Source organism: Triticum dicoccoides, chromosome 4A, assembly GCF_002162155.2.
Source record: "Triticum dicoccoides isolate Atlit2015 ecotype Zavitan chromosome 4A, WEW_v2.0, whole genome shotgun sequence".
NCBI lineage: Eukaryota > Viridiplantae > Streptophyta > Magnoliopsida > Poales > Poaceae > Triticum > Triticum dicoccoides.
Window position 1 is genome coordinate 8,417,498 of NC_041386.1, and position 11,426 is coordinate 8,428,923.

The window sequence follows — 11,426 nt, forward strand, 5'->3', positions numbered from 1 at the left end:
AGCACAACATGAACCAGCGGCAATGTATTCCGCTTCGGCGGTGGATAAGGATACCGAGTTTTGTTTCTTGGAAGACCAAGACACAAGAGATCTGCCAAGAAATTGACAAGTACCCGAAGTGGACTTTCTATCAACCTTGTCTCCGGCATAATCTGAGTCGGAATAGCCAACAAGATCAAAAGAAGACCTCTTAGGATACCAAATGCCAAAATTTGGTGTATGGATTAAATATCTCACTATCCTTTCCACAGCCTTAAGATGACAATCTTTAGGATCAGCTTGATATCGTGCACATATGCACACACTTAGCATAATATCAGGACGTGAAGCACATAGGTATAACAATGAACCAATCATAGAGCGATAAACCTTTTGATCAACAGGTTCACCATCTTTGGTCAAATCATTATGTCCACTAGTAGGCATGGGTGTAGACATACCTTTGCATTCTTGCATATTGAACTTCTTGAATAAGTCCTTGGTGTACTTTGTTTGAGAGACAAATGTACCTTCCTTACTTTGCTTGATTTGCAACCCGAGAAAGAATTTGAGTTCACTCATCATAGACATCTCAAACTTCTCTGACATTAGCTTTCCAAACTTTTCACTAAAGAGAGGGTTAGTTGAACCAAATATGATGTCATCAACATAAATTTGGCATACAAATAGTTCTCCATTAACCCTTTTAGTAAAAAGAGTAGAATCAATTTTACCAATTTCAAAACCACTTGTAGTAAGGAATTTGGTCAAGCATTTATACCATGCTCTAGGAGCTTGTTTAAGACCATAAAGAGCTTTGTGAAGTTTGTAAACATGATTTGGTTTCTTAGGATTGACAAAGCCGGGAGGTTGTTTGACATAAACTTCCTCCTCTATTTCTCCATTTAGAAAAGCACTTTTAATGTCCATTTGGTACAAGGTAATATTATGGTGATTAGCATAGGCAAGTAAGATGCGAATGGACTCAAGTCTAGCAACGGGAGCATACGTCTCACCATAGTCCATACCTTCGACTTGTGAGTATCCTTGGGCGACGAGACATGCTTTGTTGCAGACCACTTGTCCATCTTCATCTTGCTTGTTGCGAAACACCCATTTGGTACCAATGATGTTGTGGTTGTTGTCGGGCTTCTCAACCAATGTCCAAACTTGGTTTCTCTCAAAATTATGTAGCTCTTCATGCATAGCGTTTATCCAATCCGGATCTTCCAATGCTTCTTCAACCTTCATTGGTTCAATGCTAGAGATGAATGAATAGTTTTCACAAAAGTTAGCTAAACGAGTTTTTGAGCGAGTGATTCTCCCTATTTGTATATCATTAAGGATTTGCTCGACGGGATGATCTTTGGCAATTCTTGCTCGAACTCGTGAGAGCTTTTGCTTGGGTCTTCGTTGAACATCTTCTTCATATTGTTCTTCTTCTTGGCCTTCTTCATTGTTGACGTCGTCGTTCTCTTGTCGTGGTGGAGAAGGAGGTTGTTGATGTTCATCTTGACGTACTTCCTCGTTTTCTTCATCTTGGTGTGTCCCACTTGTGGATGCTTCCGTGTCGATTCTTGGTTCACCTTGTTGTGAAGTAGAAGCTTCCACTTGGACGGATGAAGTACTCTCCTTCACCTCTGTTGGACGAATTTTGCCAATGGACAAATCTTGAATTGCTTCTGAAGGGTCTTTGTCTCCTACATCAATTGGCAATTGCTCTACTTGCGAGCCATTAGATTCATCAAACTTCACATCTACCGTCTCTTCAACCTTTCAGGTGAAATTGTTGTAGACATGGTAAGTGTGAGTGTTTGATCCATAACCAAGTAGAAAACCTTCATGAGATTTAGGAGCAAACTTTGAATGACAATGCTTATCAAGAATGTAGCACTTTGAGCCGAATACTCGAAAGTATCCAACTTGAGGCTTGTTACCGGTGAGGAGCTCATATGCCGTCTTGCCGAGTAGCTTGTGAAGATATAAGAGATTTGTTGCGTGACAAGCTGTCTCAACCGCTTCTGCCCAAAAGTGCTTTGGCGTCTTGTATTCATCAAGCATTGTTCTTGCCATTTCGATGAGCGTCCGGTTCTTCCTCTCAACAACTCCATTTTGTTGAGGTGTGTATGTAGCCGAGAACTCGTGTGAAATCCCTTCTTCGTCAAGAAAGGTGTCCACATTTGCGTTCTTGAACTCCGTTCCATTGTCACTCCGAATCTTCCTGATCTTCACATCAAACTGATTTTGGGCTTTCCTAGCGAAGTTTCTGAAGATCTTCTGGACCTGCGACTTGTCATTGAGAAAGAACACCCACGTAAATCTTGAAAAATCATCAACTATAACTAGACCAAAAGAATTTCCACCGAGACTCTTGTAGGCATTGGGACCAAAAAGATCCATGTGAAGCAGCTCGAGTGGCCTCCTTGTGGTCATGATGTTCTTCACGGGATGTCTTCCTCCAACCTGTTTACCTGCTTGACAAGCACTGCAAAGTCTATCCTTATCAAATATGACATCGTTAACTCCAAGGATATGATTTCCTTTAATAAGCTTGTCAAGGTTTGTCATGCCAACGTGACCTAGTCGTCTATGCCACAACCAGCCTTTTGAGGATTTAGCAACAAAGCAGGTTTTAGGTTGTGCCTTTTTAGAGAAATCGACAATGTAAAGATCACCTCTACGCATACCCGTAAAGACCATTTTATGATTGTCTCAACGAAATACTTGGCAATCTACCTCAGTAAATAGGACATTCAAACCAAAATCAGCAAGTCTAGATACTGAAAGTAAGTTGTAGCCAAGAGATTCAACGAGCATGACATTTTGAATGGAACTATCATGTGAGATGGCCACCTTACCAAGGCCAACCACTTTACCCTTTGAATTATCACCAAAGGTGACATATTTTCGAGGGACGTTGTTTTCAGCAAGTTCACGGAACATCTCTTCATCTCCGGTCATATGATCAGTGCATCCACTATCAAGAACCCATTCCTTTCCTCCTGATTCATATCCCCGAAGATTTGCCATAAGACCAAAATGTCTCATTGCATTATCAAGATCGGAGTCACTATCATCATCATCATAATATTCATGTTCATCATGATCTCGTGACTCATCATTTCCTAGAGAGGGTAATTCATTAGATAAATGATCAAAGTGGTTACTTTTATGAATTCTTATAGCTTTGAGTATGATATCATTAATGATTCCAACATCTCCTTTAGCATGCTTAAGATTGGCAAGTTCAAGAAGACATTTGCCAAAACTAGGATCACTAGAGTTCATCTTACTCAAGGCAATAGATTTATGGAGAATTTCATCCAAAGTTTTCAAGGAGTGATTGGGAAACCGTTCCTCAAGAAATTTCCATATAGTATAGGCGCAATTTTGAGTAGGCAAACTAGCAATCAAATCTTTGGGCAATCCTCTAATGATGAGCTCAATAGTTCTAAATTGCGAATCATGTCAATATCTTCATCTAGGGTAGGATGCAAGGGATCAATATGGGGTGCACAAGGGCTAGCAATATACTTGTTCAAATGATATTGATTGAAGATTACAAGCATCTCATTTTTCCACTCATGAAAATACTTTCCATCAAGAATAGGCACTCTATGTCTAAGACTCCCTAGAGTAGACACATCCATCTTCCTACAATGGTGATTAAACCAAGGCAATGGAAACCAAAGCTCTGATACCACTTGTAGGATCGAGAAGTAGATGTGTCTAAAGGGGGGGTGATTAGACACTTAGTGCTAAAGTTGCAATTTTTAAGCTTTTTCGGTTTAAGTGGGGTTTAGGCACAATTTCAGCACACACAATACATATCAAGCAAGCATGCAAAGAGTATATGAGCAGCGGAATGTAAAGCATGCAATTTGCAAGAATGTAAAGGGAAGGGTTTGGAGAGATCAAACGCAATTGGAGACACGGATGTTTTTCCCGTGGTTCGGATAGGTGGTGCTATCCTACATCCACGTTGATGGAGACTTCAACCCACGAAGGGTAACGGTTGCGCGAGTCCACACAGGGCTCCACCCAAGGGCAACGGTTGCGCGAGTCCACACAGGGCTCCACCCACGAAGGGTCCACGAAGAAGCAACCACCCACAAAGGGTCCACGAAGAAGCAACCTTGTCTATCCCACCATGGCCATCGCCCACGAAGGACTTGCCTCACTAGCGGTAGATCTTCACGAAGTAGGCGATCTCCTTGCCCTTACAAACTCCTTGGTTCAACTCCACAATCTTGTCGGAGGCTCCCAAGTGACACCTAGCCAATCTAGGAGACACCACTCTCCAAGAAGTAACAAATGGTGTGTAGGTAATGAACTCCTTGCTCTTGTGCTTCAAATAATAGTCTCCCCAACACTCAACTCTCTCTCATAGGATTTGGATTTTGTGGAAAGAAGATTTGAGTGGAAAGCAACTTGGGAAGGCTAGAGATCAAGATTCATATGGTAGGAATGGAATATCTTGGTCTCAACACATGAGTAGGTGGTTCTCTCTCAGAACATATGAGTTGGAATGGTGTGTGTGTTCTGATGGCTCTCTCACTGAATGAGAAAGAGGTGGAGTGGTATATATAGCCTCCACACAAAATCCAACCGTTACACAGTTTTCCAATCTCGGTGGGACCGAATCAATAAACTCGGTCGGACCGAAATAGTAAACCTAGTGACCGTTAGTGATTTCGGTGGGACCGACATGCAACTCGGTAGGACCGATTCGGTTAGGGTTTGGGCATAACGTAATCTCGGTGAGACCGATTACACAAACTCGGTGAGACCGAATTTGGTAACTAGCTAACCAGAGAGTTGGTCAGGCAAACTCGGTGGGACCGATTTGCTCTTTCGGTGAGACCGAGTGGAACTCGGTGAGACCGAAAAGTTACAAAGGGGAAACACTGAGTTTACATTGCAATCTCGGTGGGACCGATTCTCTCTTTCGGTGGGACCGAAAAGTTACGAAAGGGAAACAGAGAGTTTGCAACCCCATCTCGGTGAGACCGAGATCCCTATCGGTAGGACCGAATTGCTAGGGTTTGGCAGTGGCTAATGACAAGTGAAACTCGGTGGCGCCGGATAGGAAGAATTGGTAGGACCGAGTTTGGCTTAGGGTTTAGGTCATATGTGGAAGTGGGAAAGTAGCTGAGGATTTTGGAGCATATCATTAAGCACATGAAGCAAGAGGCTCATTAAGCAACACCTCATCCCTCCTTGATAGTATTGGCTTTTCCTATGGACTCAATGTGATCTTGGATCACCAAAATGTAAAAGTGAAGAGTCTTGAGCTTGAAGCTTTAGCCAATCCCTTGTCCTTAGCATCTTGAAGGAGTTCCCACAACCTTTAGTCCATGCCACTCCATTGTTGAACTTATCTGAAACATGCTAGATAGAAGTGTTAGTCCAACAAGAGATATGTTGTCATCAATTATCAAAACCACCTAGGGAGCACTTGCGCTTTCACCGTGATATGATACGCTCTTTCACACATAAACCTCCTTATATCTTCCTAAAAATAGCCACCATACCTACCTATTATGGCATTTCCATAGCCATTCCGAGATATATTGCCATGCAACTTTCCATCATTCCGTTCATCATGACACATTCATCATTGTCATATTGCTTAGCATGATCATGTAGTTGACATAGTATTTGTGGCAAAGCCACCGTTCATAATTCTTTCATACATGTCACTCTTGATTCATTGCATATCCCGGTACACCGCCGGAGGCATTCATATAGAGTCATCTTTGTTCTAGTATCGAGTTGTAATCATTGAGTTGTAAATAAATAGAAGTGTGATGATCATCATTATTAGAGCATTGTCCCAAGTGAGGAATAAATAAAAAAGAGAAAGGCCATAAAAAAGAGAAGGTCATAAAAAAGAGAAGGCCCAAAAAATGAGAGAAAAAGAGAGAAGGGACAATGTTACTATCCTTTTACCACACTTGTGCTTCAAAGTAGCACCATGATCTTCATAGTAGAGAGTCTCTCATGTTATCACTTTCGTATACTAGTGGGAATTTTTTCATTATAGAACTTGGCTTGTATATTCCAACAATGGGCCTCCTCAAGTGCCCTAGGTCTTCGTGAGAAAGCAAGTTGGATGCACACCCACTAGTTTCTTTTGTTGATCTTTTATACATTTATAGCTCTAGTGCATCCGTTGCATGGCAATCCCTACTCCTTGCATTAACATCAACCGGTGGGCATCTCCATAGCCCATTGATTAGCCTCGTTGATGTGAGACTTTCTCCTTTTTTGTCTTCTACACATAACCCCCTCATTATATTCTATTCCACCCATAGTGCTATGTCCATGGCTCGCGCTCATATATTGCGTGAAAGTTTATAGGTTTGAGATTACTTAAGTATGAAACAATTGCTTGGCTTGTCATCGGGGCTGTGCATGATGAGAGCATTCTTGTGTGATGAAAATGAAACATGACTAAACTATATGATTTTGTAGGGATGAACTTTCTTTGGCCATGTTATTTCGAGAAGACATAATTGCTTAGTTAGTACGCTTAAAGTATTATCATTTTTATGTCAATATGAACTTTTGTCTTGAATCCGTCGGATCCGAATATTCATACCACAATTAAGAAGAATTACATTAAAATTATGCCAAGTAGCACTCCGCATCAAAAATTCTATTTTTATCATTTACCTACTCGAGGACGAGCAGGAATTAAGCTTGGGGATGCTTGATACGTCTCCAACGTATCTATAATTTTTGATGCTCCATGCTATATTATCTACTATTTTGGACTATATTGGGCTTTATTTTCCACTTTTATATTATTATTGGGACTAACCTATAAACCGGAGGCCCAGCCCAGAATTGCTGTTTTTGCCTATTTCAGTGTTTTGGAGAAACAGAATATCAAACAGAGTCCAAACGGAATGAAATCTTCGGAAACATGATTTTCTCATCAGATAAGATCCAGGAGACTTGGACCCTCCGTCAACAAAGCCACGAGGTGGTCACGAGGGTGGAGAGCGCCCCCCTAGGGCGCGCCCCCTGCCTCATGGGCCCCTCGAAGCTCCACCGACATACTCCTTCCTCCTATATATACCTACGTACCCCCAAACGATCGGGGACGGAGCCAAAAACCTAATTCCACTGCCGCAACTTTCTGTATCCACGAGATCCCATCTTGGGGCCTATTCCGGAGCTCCGCCGGAAGGAGAATCGATCACGGAGGGCTTCTACATCATCATCATCCAAGCCCCTCCGATGAAGTGTGGGTAGTTTACTTCAGACCTACGAGTCCATAGTTAGTAGCTAGATGTCTTCTTCTCTCTTTTTGGATCTCAATACAATGTTCTCCCCCTCTCTTGTGGAGATCTATTCGATGTAATCTTCTTTTTGCAGTGTGTTCGTTGAGACCGATGAATTGTGGGTTTATGATCCAGTCCATCTATGAATAATATTTGAATCTTCTCTGAATTCTTTTATGTATGATTGGTTATCTTTGCAAGTCTCTTCGAATTATCAGTTTGGTTTGGCCTACTAGATTGGTTGTTCTTGCCATGGGAGAAGTGCATAGCTTTGGGTTCGATCTTGCGGTGTCCTTTCCCAGTGACAGAAGGGGCAGCAAGGCATGTATTGTATTGTTGCCATCGAGGATAACAAGATGGGGTTTTTATCATATTGCATGAAACAATCCCTCTACATCATGTCATCTTGCCTAAGGCGTTACTCTGTTTTTAACTTAATACTCTAGATGCATGCTGGATAGCGGTCGATGAGTGGAGTAATAGTAGTAGATGCAGGCAGGAGTCGGTCTACTTGTCTTAGACGTGATGCCTATATACATGATCATACCTAGATATTCTCATAACTATGCTCAATTCTATCAATTGCTCAACAGTAATTTGTTCACCCACCGTAGAATACTTATGCTCTTGAGAGAAGCCACTAGTGAAACCTATGGCCCCCAGGTCTCTTCCTCATCATATCAATCTCCATCACTTTATTATTTCTTTGCTTTTACTTTGCCTTTTAATTTTCACTTTGCATCTCTATACCAAAAATACCAAAAATATTATTTATCATCTCTATCAGATCTCACTTTCGTAAGTGACCGTGAAGGGATTGACAACCCCTAAGCACGTTGGTTGCGTTGAGCTATTGTTTTTGTGTAGGTACAAGGGACTCGCGCGTAGCCTCCTACTGGATTGATACCTTGGTTCTCAAAAACTGAGGGAAATACTTACGCTACTTTGCTGCATCATCCTCTCCTCTTCAGGAAATCCAACGCAGTGCTCAAGAGGTAGCAAGCGCGCCCCCTGACTCGTGTCCTCCTCGTTGGTTTCTTGATGTCCACTCCAAGTCCCCTGGATCACGTTTGTTCCAAAAATAACTCTCCCGAAGGTTTCATTCCGTTTGATATTCCTTTTCTGCGAAACACTGAAATAGGCAAAAAAATAGCAATTTGCACTGGGCCTTGGGTTAGTAGGTTAGTCCCAAAAATAATATAAAAGTGTATAAATAAGCCCATTAACATCCAAAACAGATAATATAATAGCATGGAACAATCAAAAATTATAGATACGTTGGAGACATATCAAGCGTCCCCAAGCTTAATTCCAACTCGTCCTCGAGTAGGTAAATGATAAAAATAGAATTTTTGACGTGGAATGCTACCTAGCATAATTGTCAATGTAATTTTATTTATTGTGGCATGAATGTTCAGATCCGATAGATTCAAGACAAAATTTTAATATTGACATAAAAATAATAATACTTCAAGCATACTAACTAAGCAATCATGCCTTCTCAAAATAACATGGCAAAAGAAAGTTCATCCCTAAAAAATCATATAGTTTGGTCATGCTCCATTTTCGTCACACAAGAATGCTCTCATCATGCACAACCCAGATGACAAGCCAAGCAATTGTTTCATACTTTAGTAATCTCATACTTTTTTCAACTTTCACGCAATACATGAGCGTGAGCCATGGATATAGCACTATGGGTGGAATAGAATATGATGATGGAGGTTATGTGTAGAAGACAAAAAGGAGAAAGTCTCACATCGACAAGGCTAATCAACGAGCTAGGGAAATGTCCATCAATTGATGCCAATGAAAGGAGTAGGGATTGCCATGCAACGGATGCACTAGAGCTATAAATGTATGTAAGCTCAACAAAAGAAACTAAGTGGGTGTGCATCCAACTTGCTTGCTCATGAAGACCTAGGGCATTTGAGGAAGCCCATTGTTGGAATATACAAGCCAAGTTCTATAATGAAAAATTCCCACTACTATATGAAAGTGACAAAACAAAGAGACTCTCTATCATAAAGATCATGGTGCTACTTTGAAGCACAAGTGTGAAAAAAAAGGATAGTAGAATTGCCCTTTCTTTCTTTCTTTCTTTTTCTTTTTTTGGGCCTTTTTTATTGGCCTTTCTTCTTTTTTCTTTGGGACAATGCTCTATTAATGATGATCATCACACTTCTATTTATTTACAACTCAATGATTACAACTCGATACTAGAACAAAATATGACTCTATATGAATGCCTCCGGCGGTGTACCGGGAAGTGCAATGAATCAAGAGGGACATGTATGATAAATTATGCATGGTGGCTTTGCCACAAATACGATGTCAACTACATGATCACGCAAAGCAATTTGACAATGATGAAACGTGTCACAAATGAAACGGTGGAAAGTTGCATGGCAATATTATCTCGGAATGGCTACGAAAATGCCATAATAGGTAGGTATGGTGGATATTTTGAGGATGATATAAGGAGGTTTATGTGTGACCGAGTGTATCATATCACGGGGTTTGGATGCACCGGCGAAGTTTGCGCTAACTCTCAAGGTGAGAAAGGGCAATGCATGGTACCGAAGAGGCTAGCAATGATGGAAGGGTGAGAGTGCGTATAATCCATGGACTCAACATTAGTCATAAAGAACTCATATACTTATTGCAAAAAACTAAAATTCATAAAAAACCAAGCACTAAGTGCATGCTCCTAGGGGGATATATTGGTAGGAAAAGACCATCGCTCGTCCCCGACCGCCACTCATAAGGAAGAAAATCAAAGAACACCTCATGTTTCAAATTTGTTACACAACGGTTACCATACATGCATGCTACGGGACTTGCAAACTTCAACACAAGTATTTCTTAAATTCACAACTACTCAACTAGCACACTCTAATATCACCACCTTTATATCTCAAAACATTTACCAAGCATCCAACTTCTCATAGTATTCAATGCACTTTTTATGATAGTTTTTATTATACCCATCTTGGATGCCTATCATATTAGGACTAATTTCATAACCAAAGCAAATTACCATGTTTTTCTAAAGGAATATCAAAATAATATAAGTGAAGCATGAGATATCAATAATTTCTATAAAATAAAACCACCACAGTGCTCTAAAAGATATAAGTGAAGCACTAGAGCAAAATTATCTAGCTCAAAAGATATAAGTGAAGCACATAGAGTATTCTAATAAATTCCAATTCATGTGTGTCTCTCCCAAAAGGTGTGTACAGCAAGGTTGATTGTGGTAAAATAAAAGGCAAAGACTCAAATCATACAAGACGCTCCAAGCAAAACACATATCAGGTGGTGAATAAAAATATAGCCTCAAGTATTGTTACCGATAGAACAAGACGAAAGAGAGGATGCCTTCCGGGGCATCCCCAAGCTTAGGCTTTTGGTTGTAATTGAATTTTACCTTGGGGTGCCTTGGGCATCCCCAATCTTAGGCTCTTTCCACTCTTTATTCCACCATCAAATCTTTACCCAAAACTTGAAAACTACACAACACAAAACTTAAACAGAAAATCTCATGAGCTCCGTTAGTATAAGAAAACAAACCACCACTTAAGGTACTGTAATGAACTCATTCTTTATTTATTTTGGTGTTAAATCTACTGTATTCCAACTTCTCTATGGTTCATAACCTCCGATACTAGCCATATATTCATCAAAATAAGCAAACAACACGCGAAAAACAGAATCTGTCAAAAACAGAACAGTCTATAGTAATATGTAAGTTTCGAATACTTATGTAACCCCAAAAATTCTAAAATAAATTTCTGGACGTGAGGAATTTATCTATTAATCTTCTGAATAAGGAATCAACTTAATCGCACTCTCCAGTAAAAGATGGCAGCAAATATCGTGAGCGCTAAAGTTTCTGCTTTTTACAGCAAGATCGCAAAGACTTTCCCCAAGTCTTCCCAAAGGTTCTACTTGGCACAAACACTAATTAAAAGCACAAAACCACATCTAAGCAGAGGCTAGATGCATTATTTATTACTAAACAGAACCAAAAATCAAGGAACAAAAATAAAATTGGGTTGCCTCCCAACAAGCGCTATCGTTTAACGCCCCTAGCTAGGCATAAAAGCAAGAATAGATCTAGGTATTATCATCTTTGGTATGCAATCCATAAGT